Source organism: Bidens hawaiensis, unplaced genomic scaffold (assembly GCF_021521415.1).
Source record: "Bidens hawaiensis isolate Kalapana, Puna unplaced genomic scaffold, B.hawaiensis_p1.1 tig00000055_1, whole genome shotgun sequence".
Lineage (NCBI taxonomy): Eukaryota > Viridiplantae > Streptophyta > Magnoliopsida > Asterales > Asteraceae > Bidens > Bidens hawaiensis.
In genome coordinates, this window is record NW_027491016.1 from 1,118,115 (window position 1) to 1,142,484 (window position 24,370).

Sequence of the window (24,370 nt, forward strand, 5' to 3'; positions counted from 1 at the left end):
AGACAAATTATTGGGAACTTAACCAATTTAGCGTACTGGTATGCTGGTTGACGTAAATTTGTTTAAACGATGATGGTTATGTGCGGCAGGCTTGAATCTTGTTTGCAGCAGGGTTTTTTTTACCTGATTTTAGGTAGCAATCAGTGTATTTGATTTGTTAGGTTGAGACCCCATTTATCTTAAGGTTGTAAATCGTATCGGGTTGGTGGGTTGGCGTGTTGAAATTCGTCAGCACTAACCCAATCCATATATTTATTCGTGTCGTGTTGACCCATTTAAATTCATGTCGTTTTTTGGGTCAACCCATTATGCGTTCATTTACGAATATGAGCAATACCTAGTTGCTTAATAATAACCTAGATAATCAGTTACTCTTATGCATATAAAACATTTCGATAATTTGTGATGGATATAATTGTTTTGTGTGTTTATCTTTTATTTTTAATTATCAAAGTTAGGTTCACATATTTTGATTAAGATAAGAATAAATGAATGGACATGACAAGAGAATAGACTATTAGGATTAATAAAATAAAATATTGGAAGCGAAAAGTGGATAATAATATTTTAAAAAGTAATTAATTTAACTTTTAAAAGTCTATAGATGTATGAAAAAATTATAAATCAAAGTATTTAACTTTAAAATTTAACACTTCTTATCTCTAAAATCAAAATATTAACTTCTCTAAAATTCTTAAACGGGTTAACAGGTTAACCGCTTTTTAACGGGTCAGTTTCGGGCTGACCTGTTTTTAGACGGGTCGTGTTTGGGTTGACCTGTTTAAGAAAACGGGGCGTGTCATCCAACCCAAAACCTATATTTTTTCGTGTTGGGTTTCGGATTGTGTTAGAAATTGACATCCCTAAATTTTTCTTCACGTTTTATGTCAATAGCACATTATTATTATTATTATTAGCGTTTTATGTCTTTGGCTCAAGTTTTACTAATGTCGGGGTTGTACCAACCGAATAAAAGTCGATTTAAATATTTTAATTTTTATATGTTAATAAGCCGAACCCACATTAGTGCACCACTGTAAAGAGACGAATCCGACTTATTTAACGCCTTATTCGACCAGCCCTGCACAAAATGTCGGGTAAAATACTAGCTAGTTATAATTATTAAGGTTGTCGAAACCCTGAAACCACAATTAGAGTCAATAGCGATAAAAGATGGTTGTACCAGTCCTTTGATGGTGATGGGCAACGGTTTGAGGCAAATTCGAGATAAGTTTTACATCAGTTAACTAGCATCCTTCTTTCGATCAAAAGTCTTAAAACATCGGTTTTGAAACTCGGAAAAAAAACGTAACGGCGTTAAGTGTTTTTTAACGAAAGACTATTGAGACAAAAATAGTTGAAAGGTTGGACCGTTGGTAATGATTTTTAAAGGTAGAATTATTACCGACTAATACACAAAAGGTGAGATTATTTATTTCTAATTTGCCTTTTAATTACATGGAGTTATCAAATATTTTTCCTTTCCTTTCTCTCTAATTCTTTCCAAGAAAAAAAAAATAAATTCAATTTGCTCTCTTTCTTTTCCTTTCTCTTACTTTCCTGATTCTTCCCCTTTCTTTTCCTTTCCATGCATAAAGACTGGAACAGAGTGAACTAAGAAGAGGCAATGTGGGTCTTGGGCCAGATGATTCATGATGTGGGCTGGACCATGGCAACCACTAGGGGAATCCAACTACGGTTTGATCATTTTTATGTTTATCATATATGTTTATATGTGTATTCGACACTAAAATATTTATGAACTGTGACAATTGAGTTTGTATTTATTTTGGTGTGATTAATCACATTAAAGATATCTAATTTGTTCTTTAAGGGCCCGTTTGTTTCACGGACTTTTTTAAAGGATTTGGAATTGGAATTGGAATAGAATGTTTGAGAATCTCTTTCATGTGTTTGGTTGGTTAATCTGTATTGGAATTGGAATTGGAATCTTCTTCATTCTCGGTTTTTTTTTTCTTTTTTTGAAAAACGAGGACAACAAAGAAAACGTTTTAGTTTTTTTACATTTTTCGTTTTTGATTTATATTTTGAGTTATGATTTTTTTTATTAATTTTTTGGAGGGGTTTTTATTGAAAACCCCTCAAAAAAATATTCAAAAATAATAATTAAAAAAATCATAACTCAAAATATAAATCAAAAACGAAAAATGTAAAAAAACTAAAACGTTTTTGTCTTTGTCCTCGTTCTTAAAAAAAAAAAAAAAAAAAACCCGACCCGAAACCTGTTTTGATCCGTTCTGACCCGAACCTTTTGACCCTAACCCGTTCCAAACGAACCAAAACAACCCATTTTTTAGTTGACCCATTCCGACCCTAACCCGTTCCGACCCATGACCCGTTTCTACCCAACCCAACCCATTTGCCACCCCTATATTAGGGTTAATAAAACAATCCTTTATTTTCCATAACAATCCTTATAAAATAGGTAGGATTTTAAATCCTATGAAATGTGGGATTTTATGGGATTTAGTTTCCATTCTCATTCTTTCATTTAATGAAACGAACATATCAATTCATGGGATTTAAAATCCCATTCTTTAGAATTCCTTCCAAATCCTTGAAATGAACAGGACCTAAGGCTATGTGTTGCAGGATAACTAACAAAAGCTAGTTATGGCGCCACGTCATTGCCACGTAGGATAACTAGTTATTCATTACTTTAAGCGTTGCGGGATAACCAGCCACAACCCCACTAAAAAAAATAATTAAACTGTTTAAAAATTAAATAAAAGAAACTGGTAAACTAGGATGAGGTGGATTTTTTTATTGGTCCAAATTCCAAACAATTAATTCATTGGTTGTTAGTGGGGTGGTCCCCACTCTTTGAGCCATTTTAGTTCCATCACAATAATGGAAAGGGGGTGGCGCCACCATCTTGGCGCTCCCTTGATTTGGTCGGCGTGGTTTAACAGGCAAAAAGCTGGTGCATTGGCCATATACTCATATAGTGCCTATGGCGCAAAGGCACAACAGGCAGCCTAAGGTAAGTCTAAATTTGTAATGTTGTGTTCTTGATCTAGTTGGCGAACCGTAAGCTACAGAAATGTTTTAGTAATCTTAATCCTTACATTCAAACGTATTAACGAACATCATAATCAAAACATTGCAGAAGTGACAATGAGTCAATGACAGACTTAAGTACTAACCGGCTAGTTGCTATATGACATTGTTAATCCAAATCCCTTTCACAACATGAGTGATCTAAAAAAAAGTTAAAAACAGCTTCTGTATTATCTGCGCCTACTTGCTAGACATCCTTTTTCTCAGCCCCGGAACTTACCCCTTTTCGTTGGCGGACTCGCGGTTTAGTCGCAGACCTCCCAGTTTTCTTATCATCTTTCAGTCTTTTCTTAATAACTTTTGATGCTAATGTCTTCAATGGAATTGTAACATCAAGAGGTATAAGCACTTCTTGCAACTCATTCCATTCAAGATCTTCAAAATCGCCATCCTCATAAACCACTCTATACCAACCCGTTTCTTTATCAAATTCAGTTACTTTCCCTTTAAACAAACGCTCACCAAACAGCTTCTCAACTTCCCTGCCTTCAAACCACCCACCAAACGACTCGTTTATTTTGGAATCCACGTCATTCTCAACTTCACTGATAATAAGATTCTTATTTTCGCTTGCGCATACAGGAGGTGGTGGTACCCCGTTGATTACCATTGCGGGCTCGCCTGGTATCTCATAGATTCCGGATTTTGGAGAATCTGGGGTTTGCTCTTCGAGTGTCGTCTCCATTACATACCCTGCAAAAATAATATAAATTAAAAAAAGTAAATAATCTATCAGCCTATTGGCCATCAGCCATCTATTGCAGAGTTGTAAAAATTGTTATTGGGCTCTGATCAATTGGTGATGAGCCTATGCAATTTCACGTAATCAGACATAAAAAATGGGTCATCGGTCAAAGCCGGTCCAAATCGTTCAAAATCAGTCACATTTCGGCTAAAATCGGTCTAATTAAATTCAAAATCTGTCAAAACTATTCAAAATCGGTCAGATTTTAGTCAAAACTCAAAATTGGTCAAATTATTTGAAGTAAGCATTTGAAAAACTTTTATATGAAATTTTAAATTTTTTTGAATATACATACATAAAATTTTGAAAAATTACATATAAATTCAAAATCCGATTAATCCCTAGTCGGTACCCCACCACCTGAATAGCGCCTACCGAGTTCTACTCTATCGGTTGCTAAAATGTTTCAAATATAATGAAGAATGATACCACAAAATAAGAAAATAGATTAATATCATCACATTCCAATCAACATTAATAAATCTAATTTAAAATCAAAAGTCGTGAGCATCAGATTCATACAGTATACACAGAATACATAGCATTTAACAGACTGTAAAGCAATTGGCTGAAGACGAAATGATATCAATTATGAGATTAAATTGAAACCCTAATTCGAACCAGATAACATCTAAACTACCTGTAGTGTGTTGTTGGATGAATCTGCTATTCGTCCCGTAGCGCCGACAAACCCTAATCCCCAAAATAATATCCTTTCGTTTTAAAATTACAGTAACTTGTATATATCGTGCCAAGTTTAGGACCAACCGTAACTACAATTTATGTGTGTTCAAAATCAAAAGTACTTTACGATACTAAAAAGCCGGTTACTTAACACATAAAATAAGAAGAAAATAAATATGTATCTTAATCGTTATCGGGTGATTAAAGTGGGTAATTATATGACTCGTCGAAATTACCTATCCAATCACGCGCGAATAAACGTTCATAAGTTGCTATGTCTTCGGTTGTGATATGATAAGTGATAACTATAACTTAAGCTGCGGTCAGAATAAAATGGTTTTTGAAATGAAAAGGTCAATAGATATATACTCTACGTTATTGTCGGGTAATCGAAACATGTAATTATATTGTGTCGAAGTAACCAATCAGAATAAAAGCCGTTTACGGAGTAAAACATTTTAATTTCGAATAGAACAACCATTTCAATTACGTTTGATCAAAATGCTGTAAAAATTAAAATAATTATATATTTCAGGTTAATTCTAAATCATAAATAAAAGATACGATTATAGGAAAATTGACGGATGTTGGATACATTACAATACAAGTTTAAATCTTACCATATATTATTTGCTTACGGGTTTCATTATTTAAGTCTCCGACCACCCCTAGGGTGAGCCAATCAAATAATTGAGACTGTCACGCCTTCATTAATTATTTCTCATTTTTCGTACTGTCATCAACATCAACGTGGTGAGGATTTTGGATTGAATATTGGTGACAACAAAATATCGTAATATAATTTAATTAACGTGGCGAGGATTTTGGATTGGATATCGGTGACAGCAAAATATCACAATAAAAAGGATATATCATATTATACATACAGATAAATGCCAGTGGTGGACGGCGTAACACCACCTATGTTTAATGTTTTATGTTTTTAATTAGGTTGGTACTCGTCGCAACGCGGCAGTACATTAACATGCATTGAGTTGGTAGAAGTTCGTTATGATCGCGGCAGTACATTGACATGTATCCGGTTGTTAGAAGTTCGTTATGATACTGACACTAAACTAAAAACATTAATCTGTCAACGCAGAAAACAACAGTGACATTGTATAACTTGTAATTTAAAAAATAACCTAGTAACAAAAAGCAAATACAACTTATGATCAAAGCGACACGAATACAGTTGGTATCGATGAATTTAGTTATGAAACTAGCATTAAACCTCAAAGATTAAATTTGCAAACATCCAAAATACTCACACAAATAACTCATTTAAAACGATGTTTATTGGGTCGGTAAAACTCGAACGTTACAGCGGCAAGTCGTCGTGAATTGGGTTGATTCCGGTTACGTTCGTTATGATATATGAACTAAAAACAAATTAAAATATTGGTCGGAGGGCGTTACGGCGGCGAGTAGACACGAATTGGGTCGGTTTCGTTTACATTCGTTACGATACTAAACTAAAAAATAATCAAAATATTATATGACGCGTCACAAGCTGGTGCCGCCACGTGGACCAATGATGTTTGTTACAGTTGTAGAATAGAAAAAAAAACAACGGTCGGTATAACCGGGCATTACGGTGGGGAGTCGATCTGAATTAGTTTGGTTTCAATTACGTTCGTTACGATATTGAGACTGAAATCAAAAAAAAAAAAGTTGGATGATGTGTCAGAAGCTAGTGTCGCCACGTGGACCAATTACGATCTTACGGCACCAAACTTTTCAAATGTTTTATGGACCAATTACGGTCTTGCGGCACCAAACTTCTCAAATGTAATATGTAAGTTATTTGGTTTTCAGCTTCGGTACCGAAAAAAACGTAAACGAATCTGATCAAATTCACGTTGACTTGTCGCTGCAACGCCCAAGTGCGCAACCGGCTGGAGTACTGTAATGAGCGTGACTGACACCAAAGAAATTCACATCGGATCGCTACCGCAATAGTTTGGTTTTTACCACACATACCAATCGAATATACGTTAATGTATAGAAGGCGGGTACAAAATCTAGTTGTTATTATTATTATTATTATTATATTAATGAACTTGCCTTTCTTCTCTCTCACCGCATCTTATATTATATCTTGCTTCTGCTTGAAAGCAGCTCTCCGGATATTTCTCAGAGTAAATTAATGATACGGCCAATGAATTTACGGGTAGAAACGTGATTTATTAGTCATTTCATAAATGAAATTAAAGAGATAAAGACCATCTACCAACCATATTAATCTTATTCTTATTAATCAAAATGAATATCCTTTTTGTGATCATATATTAGGATAACTAGTGGTTTATCCGGTCGTTGCATGGTGAAATCGTTAGATAAACTCAAACGTTGTAGTGATGAGTTTACGCACATTCAGTCGATATTGGCTGCGTTTGCTACAGTATCGGAACTAAACTTAAACAATAAATTTATCAAATTGACATATTATTCGGTAGATAAACCTGAGCGTTATAATGGTGAGCTGACACGAATTCAGTTGCTATCAGTTATATTCGTTACAGTACAAACAATGTTGGTAAAACCAGAGCGTTAGAACCCAAAAATAATTTTCAAATTAACTTATAAAAAGAGCAACATATAAAAGATAAAATATTTAAAACGACATTTATTCGTTCGGTAAAAAATCGGTTTCTTAAAGAAAATAAACTACCTTACAGGGGCACCATTCGCAAGTGAAGTGAGTAGGCTAGTTGGAATAGCACATTGTGCGGTTAGTTCAAATAGGGGAACCGAGTTAAGGAAGAGGGTTGTGGAACACGGAGACGATGCTAAGATGACCGTCGTAAATAAATCTATATGGTAATTAAAAAAAAAACATTTTGTTTTTAAAATAAAATACTAGCAAAAATATTATTCCATTTTCTATCATCTTTCTCTCTATTTAAAAAATACATACTCATAACCATGAATCTAATCAATCCCATGAAAAGAAAAAAATAATAATGTCATCCGAATGGTCTTACGTCACGGTTCACATGAACCGTGGATGATCGAGGAGAAAGCAGCGTTGACAATGGATTGGGTGGATACCATCAGTGATTCTCAATGATCGGTCACAAGCTTCAATTTTGGTTAAAGTTTTATGATATTTTTCCCAAAACCAGACATTAACGAAATGGAGCCACATCTGCACAAGAGTCAGAAAGCTTAACACAATCTACCGACGCACAAAAATGAACTCCACCTATTGATTGGGCCAAAGAACAAATTATGAATTTCACACTCACCGATTATGAGTTGTTGAATGGTTCAACATTCACAATTGTTTATTGTTGGATTATTTTAAATCAATATGCTTAATTCTTTTGTAGTTTTATAGTTATGTTTTTAATAAAAGAGTAAAGTACAATTTATGTCCCTGTGCTATTTGGGCGGGATCGATCTACTTGCGTTCTTATTTTGCGTCCCTCCGTCTATTTGCCGTTGATCTTGTCCATAAACCCCAAGGGGACAACTTTATAAAAAACTTAACATTTATAGTCTTAGAGGTCAAAACCGCTAACGTTAGTGGCTTATTCGTACAAAAATTCTATAATTTGTCACATGATTAATGTGTTTATGTGTTAAAAATAATTTAAAATCACGTAATTCACATATTAACACTCCCATAACCATTTTCGTTGAACTATAAATTGGAGCTAATTGAATACAGCCATCATCCATTCAAAGCTAAGCAAAAAAAAAAAAAAAAGCCACCAATGGACTTCTTCACAATACCTCCCCGCTTATTCCCGTTGTCCTAATCATAGTCCTCTTCTTGTTCACCATATTACAATATACTGTAATAAGATCTACTGGTTCATCAATGGCTATGACCAAGCTTCCTCCAGGCCCTCGAAAGCTGCCGATTATAGGGAACTTACACCAACTACTAGGGAAACACCAACATCAAGCCCTATGGCAACTCTCCCAAACATATGGCCCGGTTATGCTTCTCTACATCGGTTCCAAACCATACATCATCATTTCTTCGTCTGCGTTGGCCAAACAAGTCTTGAAAACTAATGATCTTTTGTTTTGTACCCGGCCATTCTTCGAAGCTACAAAGGCACTAACGTACAACTACTTGGACGTTGCTTTCTCGCCATATGACAACCACTGGAAAGAGATGCGTAAGGTTTTCGTGTCTGAGCTATTAGGTCCTGAGAGAGCAGGATTGTTTAATGATGTCACGGAGATGGAGATTGAGAGTGTTGTTTAGTCTATATATTTGCATCCGTCAGGTAAGTTAGCCGAGTTTGTTATCTATTATGGCTGATATTGTTTGATTATCATTTTTCTTTTAGTTGGTGTCTTAGTATTTACTAGAAAACACCCTATTTTGAATTTTCCTACGCCAAACTATGTTGAAAATGGTAGGAAAGAGGTGTTTCCGGAAAAACGATGCCTCGACAAAAAATATGTCGTCAGAAGTTTCCTACGCATTTTCGATGCATAAAATTATAATTTATATTTTTATTTTCTTACGCATTTTTAGGCGTACTTCAATTCACGCTACGTACAAAACTTATTTTTTTAATTATTTCAATTATGTTAAAATTAGTATTCAAGCAAAGTACAAAGTAAATATATATATATATTTTTAACAATAATTGTTTTTTTTACTCATTGCAGACGCCTATATGGTCGTTTTTTTAATTCTTTTTCCTACACATTTTTGACACATATTATTTATTATTATCATTATTATGTTTAATATTATTATTTGAATGAAGTATAAGGTAAATATTATTTTGGAATTAGTATAGTTGTTAACATTTTATAAATATCATTAGTTAGTTTTACGGGTAACTTTGCGTTGTAATCCTTTGTATAAAGCTATAAAGTGATATGGTTCTTATTCACCAATGTTGTTTTGTTCTTTGTTTCAACTCTTTTAAGGTACTACGGTTAATCTAGACAACAAGTTATTAGCCATGGTATTCGCGATTGTGTGTAAGGTTGGTTTCGGCAAGAGCTACAGAGAAGAGCCGTTTAGGGGTGCAACATTGAAACAAATGCTTGATGAGGCTAAAAATATGTTGGGTGGTTCTGTTGGGGATCATTTCCCAATTATTGGGAAGAAATTGGATAAATTAAGTGGGTGGAGTGATAGGCTACAGAAGTGTTTCAGTAATCTTGATGGCTACGTGCAAATGGTTCTTGATGAACACCTTGATCATGGAGGATCAGAAGTAAATGATCGTGATAAAGATTTTGTTCATGCATTGATTGAATTATCATCAAAGAAGAACACACGTGGTTCGTGCTTGACCAAAGAGAACATGAAAGCCCTTATTATGGTAAAAAGTTGTGTTAAATTGGTTTAATTGTTAATTGTTTTTCTCATTTTTAATTCTTCACTTTAACTTACATATTGCACTAATGACTAAATATATACATAATGTGGGCTGTTTGGTAGGTAGGGTAGAGTTTTAGGTCTAAGACAGTTTCTTACCACAAGAGGAAAAAAGTCACATTTTATTAATTTTAAGAGAAGTTTAAAAAAGCCATGGGGCCTAGAAAAGTGATATATACATAGCCAACATTTTTATTGGGAAGCTGGCTTTCAAGTCCATTGCCGAGTTGTAATTGCTACATATTTCAGGTTAAGCTAATCTAGTCGTTCGGAACACAAACACGTTTCTGATCGACGGTCAAAATTTCTTCGAATTTGTCCTTCAATTTATTTGAGATGCGAGGAAAACTCAAATTGGAGACCTATATGGTCCTTAGGTTCCCTTTATTGAAACTGTGTTTCTATTTATTTTTGTTTCTAATTGGCGAGACTCCATTTTACATTGGAAACTCATGCAATTACCTCTTCTAGTGATGGAATTCATGGGTATTGATTACTAATTGAAGTGACATGTACAATCGGTCTTCTGTTGCAGTGACATGAGGGTGATGGTTAAAGCATGGGATCTTATGGTCTTAGGTTCGAAACCTAACTCAAGAGGATTTTCCTCTAGTGGTGGATCCCCCCTTGATAGTGTTCCTGAGTGAGTCAGGTCTGGATTGTCAAAAACAGTATAAACGGTTAACATCCCGTCTCAAAAAGGCTCACTTAGATATTATGGGTAATTCCAAACGGTAAAAAAAATAAAAATTAGTGACCAAAATATTTATTATGCCATTGACTTTATAGTGACTAAGTGACTCCACGTACGCCACATAAAGTGACCTAGATTTTTTTTGCTCAAGATTGCAAGATTTTTCCATTGCATGCATTATTTATTTATATATTTAAAATTTATTTCTTAACTATTACAATGTTATAAACTTTTAGGACGTACTTACTGGAGGAACCGATACAATTGTTGTAACCATGGTGTGGGCAATGTCCGAGATTTCTAGAAACCCTGGAGTGATGCAAAAATTACAAAACGAAATACGAAGTTGCGTTGGAAAAAAATCAAAAATACACAGATCAGATATTATGCAGATGAAATACTTGAAAATGGTTGTCAAGGAGACTCTAAGATTGCATCCTCCAGCACCGTTATTGATCCCACGGGAATGCATGAACCATTGTCAAGTAGGCGGTTATGACGTCTTTCCTGGGACAAGAGTCTTGATCAATGCATGGGGGATAGGACGAGATCCCAGAACCTGGGGAGATAACTCGACTGAGTTTTATCCCGAGAGGTTCACGAATATTGAGGCTGATTTTGTAAGTGAAAACTTTGATATGGTCCCATTTGGAGGGGGGCGAAGATCTTGTCCGGCTTTTAGTCAAGCTATTGCGACCGTAGAGCTTACCATAGGAAACCTTTTATACCTTTTCGATTGGGAGGTTCCTGATGGATTGAAGAATGACGAACTTGACATGGAAGAAAAGGGTTCGCTTGTTGTAATGAGAAAAACTTACCTGTGTCTTGTGCCAAGGAAGCACAATTGGCAAGAATAGTGACAGTTGGTTGTGTTCTATATATATACTAGATTTTATCCCCGTATTATAGGGGTTGTTTTACGTTATTCGTTTTTAATATTTATATATGTATATTTGGATTTTAATTTTATTTATTATAAGAAAATGTTAATAATTAAGATACTTGAGGTTTGATGATGAAATGGTTTCACAAATAAAATATATGTTATAATCTGGTTTAAAAGCTATCTGGGTTTGGTGATACCCATTACCCGTTTATTTTATTTATTATAAAATTGTTTCTTAATTATAAATAGTATATTTTTTTAAAATAAAACAGAATATTAATTTTTGTTCATATTTTATATGATTTTCATATCAAATATTTGATTAGATTATTTTTTAATATAATGAGATGTTATAATTCGTTTAAGAGCTATCAAGTTTGGTGAGAAGTTTACCCGTGAATTCGGGTCAAATGCGTGAGAAGCCTTCATTTACAAATAAAGCAATCTGATGGCTTGAGAGAATGGTTGTTTTACTTTTTTCGTTTTTTAATATTTATTTTTTGGGTTTTGATTTTCTTTGTTGTAAGAAAGTTAATAATATTCTTAGGGTTTGATGATGAAAGGGTTTCATAAATAAATGATATGTTATAACCCGTTTAAAAGCTATCTGGATTTGGTGACTCATGACCCGCTTATGTTTTTTTACTATAAAATTGTTTATTGATTACAAATAATATCTTTTTCTTTTTAAATTTGATATTAAATTTTAGTATATCCCTATTTTATAGGCTTTTCATATGAAATAATTGGTTAAATTAATTTTTAATTTAATGAGATGTTATAACTCATTTAAGAGCTATCTGGTTTTGGTAAGACCCATACCCATGAATTTGGATAAATTAATGAGAGGCCTCCATTTAAAAATCAAGAAATCTAGTGGCTTCCATAAAGGGGGGGGGGGGGGGGGAGCGACCACATCGCGACACATAGGATTTTAGGGTTTTCCTTTATACATATTATAGATACGAATCATATCCTTATATAATAAACTAGTTTTAGAGCCCGTGTTATACACGGGATAATTCAAATTATAAAATTATATGTTAGGGTATATTAGTGTAAAAGGAAAATGAATAATTATTGATTTATTACATATATTAGGGTATATTAGTTTTGGAGGGAAAAAATTGTAAGAATTAACCAAAACATAACAAGTGTCTCCATTTATTTTACTTTATTAGAATAGATAGATAAGTGAATGAGAGCGCAATTTGTTACAATTCAGTGAGCCCTCGTTTAATAAATAAGTTTGTTTTATGTTTTGCTTTTAATATTTCTTAAATCTTTATTATTATTACTTTTTTATTTTTTCCTTTTCTATTTGTTCACCTGATAAATAATTTTGTTTTTTTAAAAATATGCATGCCAAAGAAAAAAAGCTTTTGAAGTTTGGCATCTCACTGCAGCACGATATTCATTCATATTAATCTGATTGTGCTGTTGTATATATCTAAAGAAATGACTAAAGAATATTTTATTCAATTCTTTTTTTATTCACAAGATATTTTGATCGGTATAAATTATATAGGGAATACCAAAGTGAATCAAATTAAAACAACTTTTTTACCTAATATAAACATGTTATTATTAAGTATTCAGAAATGTACTATGAGCATATTTTAAAAAAAATGAAGTGGTATGGTGGGTTAACATATGTTTGATCAAATCAGTTTGGTCATAGACTTGTAAATAGAATATTGTTAAATATAATTTGTATTTATTTTTTATAAATTATTCTTAATTTAAAAATGTTTACAGGTTAGATTTGGATGTGGGTTAAGGCTGCGTCTCCGTTAGAATTATGAAGGAGCTGGTGCATACCGGTTTCAAATCAAGTTTTGGAATATGATAAGATTGTTCAACCTTTAAGTTTAATAATTACTTTTAGCCCTTGAACTTAATATTACTATTGTTATTATTATACAACTAGGAAGAACCCCCCGTTGTGGGGGCGTATAACAATTAAATAGCCACAAATAATTAGTACATAGGAGGCAATCGCTTTGATGGCATTTTCAATCAAATACAATACAAAGAAATGACTTCCCAAAAATAAATGACAATGAATTGAACAAAAATAAACAAAAATCTGAAAAACGCTATGTATTAAAGCTGAACAATCTTCACTTGTGACTTCCTTAAGAACCATCCCTTCCATTGTTGTTCATCAGAAGTCCCATGCAAGAAGCAAAATTTCTATCCAGATAAAATCCAAATAAATCTTACAAAATCATATTGCGGCCACTTTCACTTTCATCCAAATTCCACAAAGTAGCTTCAACAAACCTATTGTTTAAAACACAGCCAAATAAAAACGTAATTTTAGTATGCCTCCTAACAGTAATTGGCATACATTTTATCCATTCAGATCAATGGCCTAATTCTGGTAGGCATTGATAACAATATAAGTATATAACTATTTATATACGTAAAATGGAAACAAAACAAACTCGCTACAATTAGCTCTATACAATCTTGCAAATTAACAAAACAAAATCTGAATACCTTTTTCTTCTCATTGTTAAGCTTCCTCTCCTCGATCTCCTTTAAATCTTCATGTGCTTTTACTCTTTCAATGCTCTTCCAGCAGCCCCTCGATCTGTTCATGCTTGGTGGTAATCATTTTGAGCCGCTCAAGGGTGAAGTCACCCCCGGTCACTGCTATTTTTTCGCTTAGTAGGGTAAATTTACGTGATATTGCCTAAAATTTTTATAAGCATTGAGCACGGTCAACCTCCAGGTATTGAGTTAGTGACTTCGGTCACCGTTGTGACTGATCCCAAACTTCGCCACCGGAGCCGCTCATCTTTAGTGAACCCTTATCTTTTTTAGTAGCAAATGAAATGTCAAATTTATTATGTTGATGGATTGTTTATTTATCTTAGGCTTCTAAAATCTAATTTTACTTAATTAGCTAACCGTTAGGTTAGTTATATTATTATTAATAATATATCAACCATGAAACACAATGATGCTCTTCAATATCTAGGCTAGTACTTGACGCGCGTTGCTGCGGGCCGAGAACTTTCCAAATGGTGCGTACGTATTGTCGTATTATGCATGTTCGTGTTATGTCGTCTAAGGAGCGTTCAAGCGCGGGTATAATGGAAAAGCCCTTATGCATATATAAGTTTTTACATACGCACGGCTTTCCGGTCCATGGTTAAAAGTTATTTTACATACACTCGGTTTTCCAGTCTTCGTTTGTTGATAGGGTCTTCGATCCTTTGTTTTTATAAACGTATCTTTTCAAGTGTGTTTTATTGAGAGTAAAGTATGCAACATTGGCTAATTACCTGATTCTTGTTGTTGTGGCCTTTTTGCTACGGGTGTTGTAGGATGAATTGCCTCGTGTATATCATTAGTAGATGACTGATACATTTATTCAAACGAAAGCGCAGAATAAGTAGTTCGTTTCCGGCAACTAAACATTAGAAAAGAAGAAACAAAATTATCGAGCGCACACACAAACTCCCTAAAACACATAAACCACTAACCACTAACAAAAATTTATTAAGTACGTAAACACAAAGCACTCAACAAACAAATCTATGACCAATCACACACACAACATTGCTAAAAGGCAAAACACACAAACAAAGTAGTCAAAATTAAGCGTAAGCAAAACACGCGAAGAACCGTAAAGAAACGAACCTGAAACACTGCAGATGAAGATAACCTTCACAACCAACCAAAGGAAATCAAAGCTAATAACTGAAAATTTCAACAACAAATAAATTATCAAGCAATGTAAATAATCGTATATGAGTATCATTGTATTCTGATGCTACATGTTGAAAAATATTTGCTGTGTAAGCAAAGATGAAGGCCACAAAATCAAGTTAACTGATGTTCGTAGACATATTAAACTTCATTGAACACACCAAACTTGCAACAACAACAGAGAAAAAGAAAAAAGAAAACACATAACACTACAACTAAATAAGTCTAATAACTCTAATGGTAGGAAACATCAATCCCTAAATCAAAAAACATCCAATAAGAAAGTAGGTTGGTCAAAGCGAATCAATGCTTGAAATAAAGAGCACTAAACATACAGTTATGAGACAACCATACATCGATGTTCATGAAGAATCAACACCAAGTTAGTTGTTAGTAAGAAGAGACAACGATTAAACGGAACCAACACAAAAGCAAGAAAGGTGTGCTTGTGGCTTTTCAGATGGAAGGGAAGAAGAGCACAGGGAGGCGATGGAGACTTCTCACACGTGGAAAGGATTATACCTCTGTTCAATCAGATAAAACAATCATAAGAGACGTACAAGCTTTGCTGCATAACATACAATCACCAAAGCAGCAACCCTCCCACAAATGTATATATATATATATAAATAAATAAATTATATATTTCAAAAAACACTTATATTTTAGAAGTTCGATTATTTGTTATCAATGTTTTGTCGATTAATTATTATACAATTATCTATTTAAATAAATACTTATATTTTAAAAGTTTGATATTTGCTATCAATGTTTTGTTAATTAAACGAGGTATTAACTCTTCACCAATGCTAATCAAGTTCGAGACATTTTTATAAATAAAAAGATTTATATAGGGTCGTAGTTTGAAATTCCTATTAAATGTAGGTAGTTAAGTTTTTTGCTATTGGGCTATACTAACACAATACAGACTCAGTTATAGTATCACGATAAGTCACGATCAATGCTAATTAAAGTCAAAGTTAACTATGTTTGGTGACAGTTGTCACAGTATGACGTATTGAAAACCTCTTATTAAGGTTAAGAACTATTAAGAAATTATAATTTTGGTATAATAGTGTCTTTACTCTTTAGAGTTAACTTCACTATTTTTATGTCTAGTCTCTAATAACCTTTTCATTTCCTCATACTTGTCCAACTTTTCTTTTTTTTTTTCTTTTCCTTTTTGTATATTACACTAGTTTTTAGTATTCAATATTATAAATATTTATATTATTTTTATTTTATTCTTATTATTTGTGTAATAGTAGTATGTTTTTACCACCACCTTTATAATTAAATATTTATTATTATTATTATTACCACCACCACGTATTTGTTTATTTCTTTCTTGGCTGGTTAAAGTTTATGAGGAGTCTTTTCTTCTATATATTTTTTCATACATATGATTTTGAAGTTCGGGGTTTCCTTGACAACAATCTTGCTATTCTCTAGATAGAAGTGCAGTTCTCGATATTTTTTGATAGAGGTGCAGTTTGCCAACATTTTACCTTCTACAAATTCTACTAATATGCTTGCTATTGATACGGGTTTTACTAAGGTTGGTTGGTTCTTTTTCTAACGATGGCTGGTTTTTAATTAGATTATATTATGTTGTTGTGTAACACCCTAAGCAAATCCTACATCGGGTGTGAACAAAAGAGATTTATGGTTCTTAAGTAAATATCCTGCCTCTTAAATCACCAGCGTGTTTGGGCTTAATGCGAGTGGACGGGATGAGAGCTCCACAGTTAAACGTGCTAGTATGGTAGGATGAGTGATCTCCTGGGAAGTCTCCACATGCGTAACAAAAAACAAATCCGTGAGCTCTTTGTGAGTAAAGGGACAATAGATGGTGGGGCAAACCTCATCAGAGAAAGTGAGTACTCGGGGGTGTCGCGAGGTACACCTTAGGCAAATCCCACATCTTGTATTGAATGGTGGGACAAACCTCATCGAGGACGATGAGTTTAAAAGGGGGGGGGGGGTATTTGTAACACCCTTGGCAAATCTCACATCGGCCGTGAACAGAAGAGATCCTTGGTTCATAAGTAAATGTTCCACCTCTTAAATCACCAACGCGTTTTGGCCTTAATGCTAGTGGGCGAGATGAGAGTTCCATAGTTAAGCGTGCTCAGGTAGAAGTATTAGTAGGATGGGTGACCTACTGCAAAGTCTCCACCTAGGCAACCAAAAACAAATTCGTGAGCTCTTATGGGCAAAACGGACAATATTGGTGGTCCGAGGGTTGGATGTTACAAGTGGTATCAGAGGCACTCCTGTGCTGTTTTGGATGGTGGCCGGAGTAGACCTCATCATAGATGGTGAGTCCCCAGGGGTGTCGTGAGGTACATCTTAGGTAAATTCCACATCCTGGATTCGATGGTAGGGAAAATCTCATCGAGGACGATGAATCCAAAAAAGGGGGGTATTTGTAACACCCTTGACAAATCTCACATCGGCCATGGACATGAGAGATACTTGATTCATAAGTAAATGCCCCGCCTCTAAAATCACCAACGCGTTTTGGGCTTAATGCTAGTGGACGAGAGGAGAACTACACAGTTAAGCGTGCCTAGGTAGGAGTAGTAGCAGGATAAGTGACCTCCTGAGAAGTCTCTACCCGCGCAACCAAAAACAAATCTATAAGCTCTTAGTGGGCAAAGCGGACAATATTGGTGATGCTAGGACCGGATTTTATATTTTGAGATAAAGAAACGAGAATATAGGGTGGACCAGCAGGTTGAAGATAATATTTACTATTTAGTTGAAGATATCTAGTTGAATATAAAACTATTTTCAACCATTGGGATTGAGTCCGATAATACAAAACGAACCAAGTTATTTAATTTTCAAAGCAACTACAGTCTGTATATAGCCACGCAGCGGTTTAATAATCCAAATTAAATTTCTCAAACAAAATCATTTCACAAATAGCGCAAGTTAGTTTTTTTTCCTTTTTTTTTCTTTTCTTGAAAGGGATATAACATACTAAAAACATGATCTCATCTAATATAAAAATCAATAAAATCAACTTCAGGCATGGTTGACAAATGACAAACAAGTTCATCTAATATGGAAAGTGACGTACACCGCCTTCTAGTTTATATCCAGCCTTTAACAATCCATAGGTAACAAACAAGTTCATATATAACTTTATAAGTAGAAGGTGAACCGGCCAGCGAGTTGATGAGGAGTTATTCACTCTCTCTCCTTCATGGCTTCTTACAACAGCATTAGGCTTCTTCATGTTATACATGTTTCTATATGCTCTAAGATCAATTAGGTCATCCAAGGCAGCCACTTATAAGCTTCCTCCAAACCCTCCAAAGCTTCCCATAACTGGAAACTTGCATAACCTATTAGGTAAAACTCGCCACCAAGCCCTTTGGCAACTATCCAAACAATATGGTCCCATTATGCAACTTTATGTTGGTTCAAAACCATTTGTTATAATATCCATCCCTTCCTTAGCCAAACAAGTCTTGAAAACTCATGATCACATATTTTGTTCCCGTCCATCGTCCAAGGCCGCTAAGCGACTAACATACCAGTACTTGGACCTCGCGTTTTCACCTCAAAGCGATCATCGAAAGGAGAAGCGCAAGATTTTGGTGTCCGAGTTCTTGGGTCCCAAAAGAGCGAGATCGTTTAATCATATGTTGGTGATGGAGACTGAGAGCATGGTTAACGTTCTATCGTTACAATCGTCGAAGAAAGAGGTTAACCTAAGCAAGATGTTGTTAGCAATGGTGAAGGAGGTAGTGTGTAAAGTCGGGTTCGGTAAGAACTATAAGGAAGAACCGATTAAGGGTGCTTCATGGGAAGATATTCCTGATGAAGCTGTGGTGATGCTGGATGGATCATTTAGTGATAATTTTCCGTGGTTTGGTGAAATTTTCGATATAATAAGTGGTTGGAACCGAAAGCTGGAGAAATGTTTTCGCAATCTTGATGCCTACATCCAAATGATTGTGGATGATCATAACAGTCATAGGATTGAAGATTTAAGTGAAGATGAAAAGGATTTTGTTCATAGATTAATCGAGCTGTCTTCAACGGAGAATGCTTCCAATTGTAAATTAACTAAAGAAGACGTGAAAGCACTTATAATGGTAAACAATTTATTTTTCAAATATCGTTTGTAGAGTGCTTACATAATTATGGGTGACTTAACGTATAATAATTGCTATAACGTACATTAAGGGTATGTTTGACAAAAATACTTTTAGAAGCTTTTATGAGCTTCTAGATTCAAGCTTTTAAGAAAGGGATTTTTTAACATGTGCCCTAAATGTACATGTAAGAAACATTATCTAAGTGAATATCATTGGTGAATAAGCTTCAAGCTTTTAACTTTGAAGAAAAAACTCCATATTTAAACGCTACTAGTAGTAGCCTTTGAGAAAAGCTAAAAGCTTTTACAATTAAATTTAAAAGTTTGGTACTTGAATTTTTATCAACTTTTGTTAATTTTTATAATAGTTACATATTTTACCTTTATTCAAAACTAACTACCCTATGACTCTTTAAAATACTATAACTTTTTCACACGTTAATATTTTTTTGAACAAAATACATCATAAAAAAGAGAATTTTATTCTCTTTAATTTTAGTATCATATTGCTATACTTTTTTAACTTTAAAAACTTAGTATACCACATAATTACCGGTTATGAATTATGATTGACAACAAGTTGAGTCAGATGAGATCGGGTCATGTGTAAGTCTAAATTAGGGTCGAAACAAGTCGACACGAAAAGGGTTAACTTAGTTTGGTTCGTGTCGATACGGTTTTGAGTCGAAAGCGGCCAGGTCATAACATGTTTTAGATTAAAACGATGCCGGGTCGGAAAGGGTTTCAGATCAAAAGAGGTTAGTTTAAAAAATTATCTATTTGAAATTACTGTATATTTCAGTTTTGTTTCTTGATTTTCGCTACCGGTTACACACTTACTGCCTTTACACGAATTACGTGTCTGCATTCGGATTATGTTTGCACCATTATCAAGTGAATCACATGCTGACATTGATTATGCAGTTGATGTTAGGTTGCGCGCGCACTCGGCCACACCGCGCATGTGCCTAACTAGTTTTATTGAAAACTCCAGCTACTATGCTAAAAACCTAAATATATCTAAAAAGCTACAGCTATCAACTTCCAGCTACCTACCACCAGCTTCCAGCTTCTAGCCACCAACTTACAGCTAACAGCCATCAGCTAGTTTTGCCAAACATACCCTAAATATATCTAAAACTCTACAGCTACCAGCTTCAAGCCATTAGCCACCAGCTTCTAGCTACAGCTACCAGCTAGTTTTGTCAAACATACTCTAAAACGTTTAGGTTTAAAACCTAAAACGTTCAGGCTTAAATCCTGATACATTCAAGGTTAAGCCCATCACTCAAAATTCAAAATTGATCGATTAAAGCTTCAAATTGATGATTAATTGGATCAATTTCAAGGTTAATTGATCAATTAGGTTCAATAATTTCAATTGGAAATTAATCAACTGAACTGTGAACAACGATCGATGATCGTGACGGTGCTCACAACGGAAGATGATGGTCGCGAAGATGGACGGTGAACTTTGACGAGACGGCAGAGGCGGTGGATGAAGAACAGATCGCATAGTTGTGATTTTAGGGTTTGCGTGTTTTTGAAATCAAGGGTTAAAAGTGTCGCGTACGTAATATACGATAAAGGATTATTGGATTATATCCTTTATCTACATAATTAAATATATTATCAACATCTTGTTGTATACTATAATTCATATGAAGATAAAAATTTTACACAGTTAAAGCTTTTAAAGCATGTTATTGTACGTTGACTTTAAACAAACTCCCTTAATTAAATATATTATCTATCTTGTAGTAGCTATATTATGTTTAAATTATAAAAACAAAAACAACTATTTTATTTTCTGATATTATTATAATTTTCTTTTAGTAACAAAAAATACTAATACGCTACGTGATTGCCGGTGTTCCCTACCATATCATACGTGCACGCCTCTTGTATGACTAATTGATATAACCTTTCAGAACGTATTCACCGGCGGAATTGACACAACTGTTTCAGCAATGGAATGGGCGATGTCCGAGGTTGCTAGAAGTCCTAGAGTGATGCAAAAGTTGCAAACCGAAATCCGAAATTGCAGGGGAAGAATACAAAAGGTAAACGAACTGGACATCACAAAAATGACATGCTTGAAAATGGTGGTGAAAGAGGCATTGCGATTGCACTCGCCTGCCCCATTGTTAATCCCACATGAATGCTCGAGCCATTGTCAAATCGGTGGGTACGATGTCTTTCCTGGGACAACCGTGGTCATCAATGCCTGGGGGATAGGGAAGGATCCTAGCACTTGGGGGGAGAGTGCTGGTGAATTCTACCCGGAAAGATTCGAGGAACTTGATGTTGATTCGGGTGGAGGTAGTTTTGAGATGGTTCCATTTGGATGGGGTCGAAGATCTTGCCCGGCTATGACCACAGCTCCAACAACTGTCGAGTTGGTGATCGCAAACCTTCTTTACTGGTTCGATTGGGAGCTTCCCGACGGTTTGAAGAACAAAGATTTGAACATGGAAGAGGAGGGCTCGTTAATTATCCACAAGCAAGTTCCACTATGCCTTGTTCCGACCAAACATAATTGGGAAGACAAGTAATATATATACGGCCTTTGGTAACTCTAATAGTTATAAACTATAGTAAGGTTGGTCATTGTTGTAATGAACCTATGCACGAATGACACGAGCATGCACAAATGTTGTAAGCGCCCGTCTCTGTATTTTGTTTTTGTTTTTATTATAGTGGATGTGTAATAATTATTCTAAAATGTTACACCAGTTATTTTTTTCTCGCATTTGGTAAAAAACTTTATTGATTCTTAAGGACGCTCTTGATATTATTTTGTAAATTTGTGGTATCCGGTGAGTGAATACATTTTTGGGTTGAAAAATGAAAACTATACATAGCATTTAGTAAGAATGAATGTCCCACTAAAAGTTAAAACTTTGGTGTGATGGAAATCAATGTGTTAGATTTTTGACTAGGAAAAATCAAGGACACGAATTTTGGAGCCACCCAATGACAGCTTTTTTTAATATTCGTTAAGTTGTACTATATTTTCGTTAAGTTGTATACGTTGTCGGTATATTTTGGTGTTCGAATATCTAATTAATTATCACTAGAATTTTTTATAGGCTAGGCAGGGCAGGGTTAGGTCACATAATAAAAGACAACACCTTAAAAATGTGCATCGTCGTTGAAAAATGACAATACTAAAAAGACCCACAAGTTTGATGTCAGCTTCAATAATTTAATCGACTTTTTTTGTTTAGCATTTATTAAATAATTGAGTTAATAGTTATTGAGAAAAAAAAAGAAGAAGCTAAATTAGCTTTTTTTTTTAATTGGTAAAATTTTGAGCTTGCTAATAAAACATGATTGGGCTTTTTTATTTTGTAAATAAGAATGATGGCTTGATGGTTAACTTTCAACAATAACGTTTTTATTTATTTAAGGTTTTATAACTAGAAAATACTTATTAAAACTTTCATGGGCAATTGGTTCAGATTTTATTTCATAAACTAATGGGTTTGTTCGATAAAAATGACATAGCTCATTTGAATTACCGTGCTATATAACACTAACCAAATGTTTATCATGGATATGATGCTCTTACTTACCCTATTTATCTAAATTATTTTTGTTTTTGCATGACTTAAATAACTATCATCGCCTTGAATGCATGATCGCCCATTTGCGTGTCTCTTCAACTCAAAGATCCGTTTGAGGCTGTCAGCTGATAGGTCTGGCATCTCAAAATACATCAATGAGCATCCAAGTCTATGTCGATAGATTCGATTTCCTTTTCAATTGCTTTCTGCCATTGCCCATTGGTTATTACTAGTAGCTTCTTACAAGTTCGTAGGTTTATCATCGACAAACACTAGGTCTTCATTGTTGCGTACACATCAAGTGATATGAATCCTCTATTTTGTGTTTGGTCATAACCCGATGAGCTTCCGGTGTTGCCCTAGACAAGCTTGTGTGACAACTGCCCAATCCGACCCGACCCTGGTACCCGTATTCGAATCCGATTCTTTTTATGATTTAAAATTTGATTATTAATCTTTGTAAATTTAACATTAAATAAATTATATATATATATATATATATATATATATATATATATATATATATATTATATTACTTACTAATAATAATAATCTCTTATCGCCGTCCCGCCCCTCTGCTTAACCCTTAAGCCTGGAACCCCTTTTTCTCTTAACTCTTTGCTTGTCCTTTGGTTCTTCCCGCCTAAGGATGTCTGCGCAGCTCCACGCGCCAGACTCCTTACAAGGAAGCCTGCGTGAAGACCAGCTGTTCCTGCGATACGCGAGGCGAACTGTTCCCGCGACGCGCAAAGGATTGTAGTTCTTCCCGCGGCGCGCTAAGAATGGTAGTTCTTCCCGCGGCGCGCTAAGGATTATAGTTCTTCCCGCGGCGCGCTAAGAATTTTAGTTCTTCCCGCGGCGCGCTAAGAATTTTAGTTCTTCCCGCGACGCGCTAAGGATTATAGTTCTTCCCGCGGCGCGCTTAGGATTGTTCTGTCTGCCTTCGCCCTCGCGCGCAGCGCTCGAGTCTTCTCGCGCTAGACCTTAAGTCTTTTCTTCAGTTTAGGTCAGCCTGTATGCTTTTGAAATATCTTATCTTTTGTATGAGCACTTTAGGTCAGTTCCGACATCTGTCCGAAAAGCCACTTTCGGCGCAGCATGCGCACCAATCCTATTGGTTGACAGAAAAAGTGACTGGCATAATCTTTTGAAATCTTCTTTTGCATGTCTTGAACAGTGTTTTATCTGACACCTACCATGCTTTGATCTGTAACCTGTCAGCTTTTCCCCATCCCCTGCAGCTGCCGGCATATCTTTTTAATATCTTTTGCTTTTGGTTTCTTGTGCTTTTTAATATCTTTTGCTTGATTTGATAAGATCTTTTCCCCTTTCAAGGGATTGTGTTCCCTTGGGTTTTCCTATAAATTAAGCTAATTTCTTGTTTATTAACACTACACACACTACACTTAAACTCTCCCCAAATCTCTCTCCCTTTTGCTCTCTGCCGTAGTTCCTCTGCAACTCCACTCCTCTCTTTGCCTCCGTATTCTCTTCTGTTCTGCCCAGAATCTC

General features: G+C 34.8%; 2 pseudogenes across 1 annotated transcript; both read left to right on the top strand.

Moving 5' to 3' along the window:
* The first annotated feature begins 8,236 nt into the window (after positions 1-8,236).
* On the top strand, positions 8,237-11,445 carry LOC143549923 (parthenolide synthase-like; annotated as a pseudogene). Its single transcript, XR_013138237.1, has 3 exons — positions 8,237-8,757; positions 9,416-9,816; positions 10,803-11,445. The product of XR_013138237.1 is annotated as a parthenolide synthase-like (transcript).
* Positions 11,446-18,247: 6,802 nt separating this feature from the next.
* On the top strand, positions 18,248-21,844 carry LOC143621584 (parthenolide synthase pseudogene; annotated as a pseudogene).
* The last annotated feature ends 2,526 nt before the right edge of the window (positions 21,845-24,370 follow it).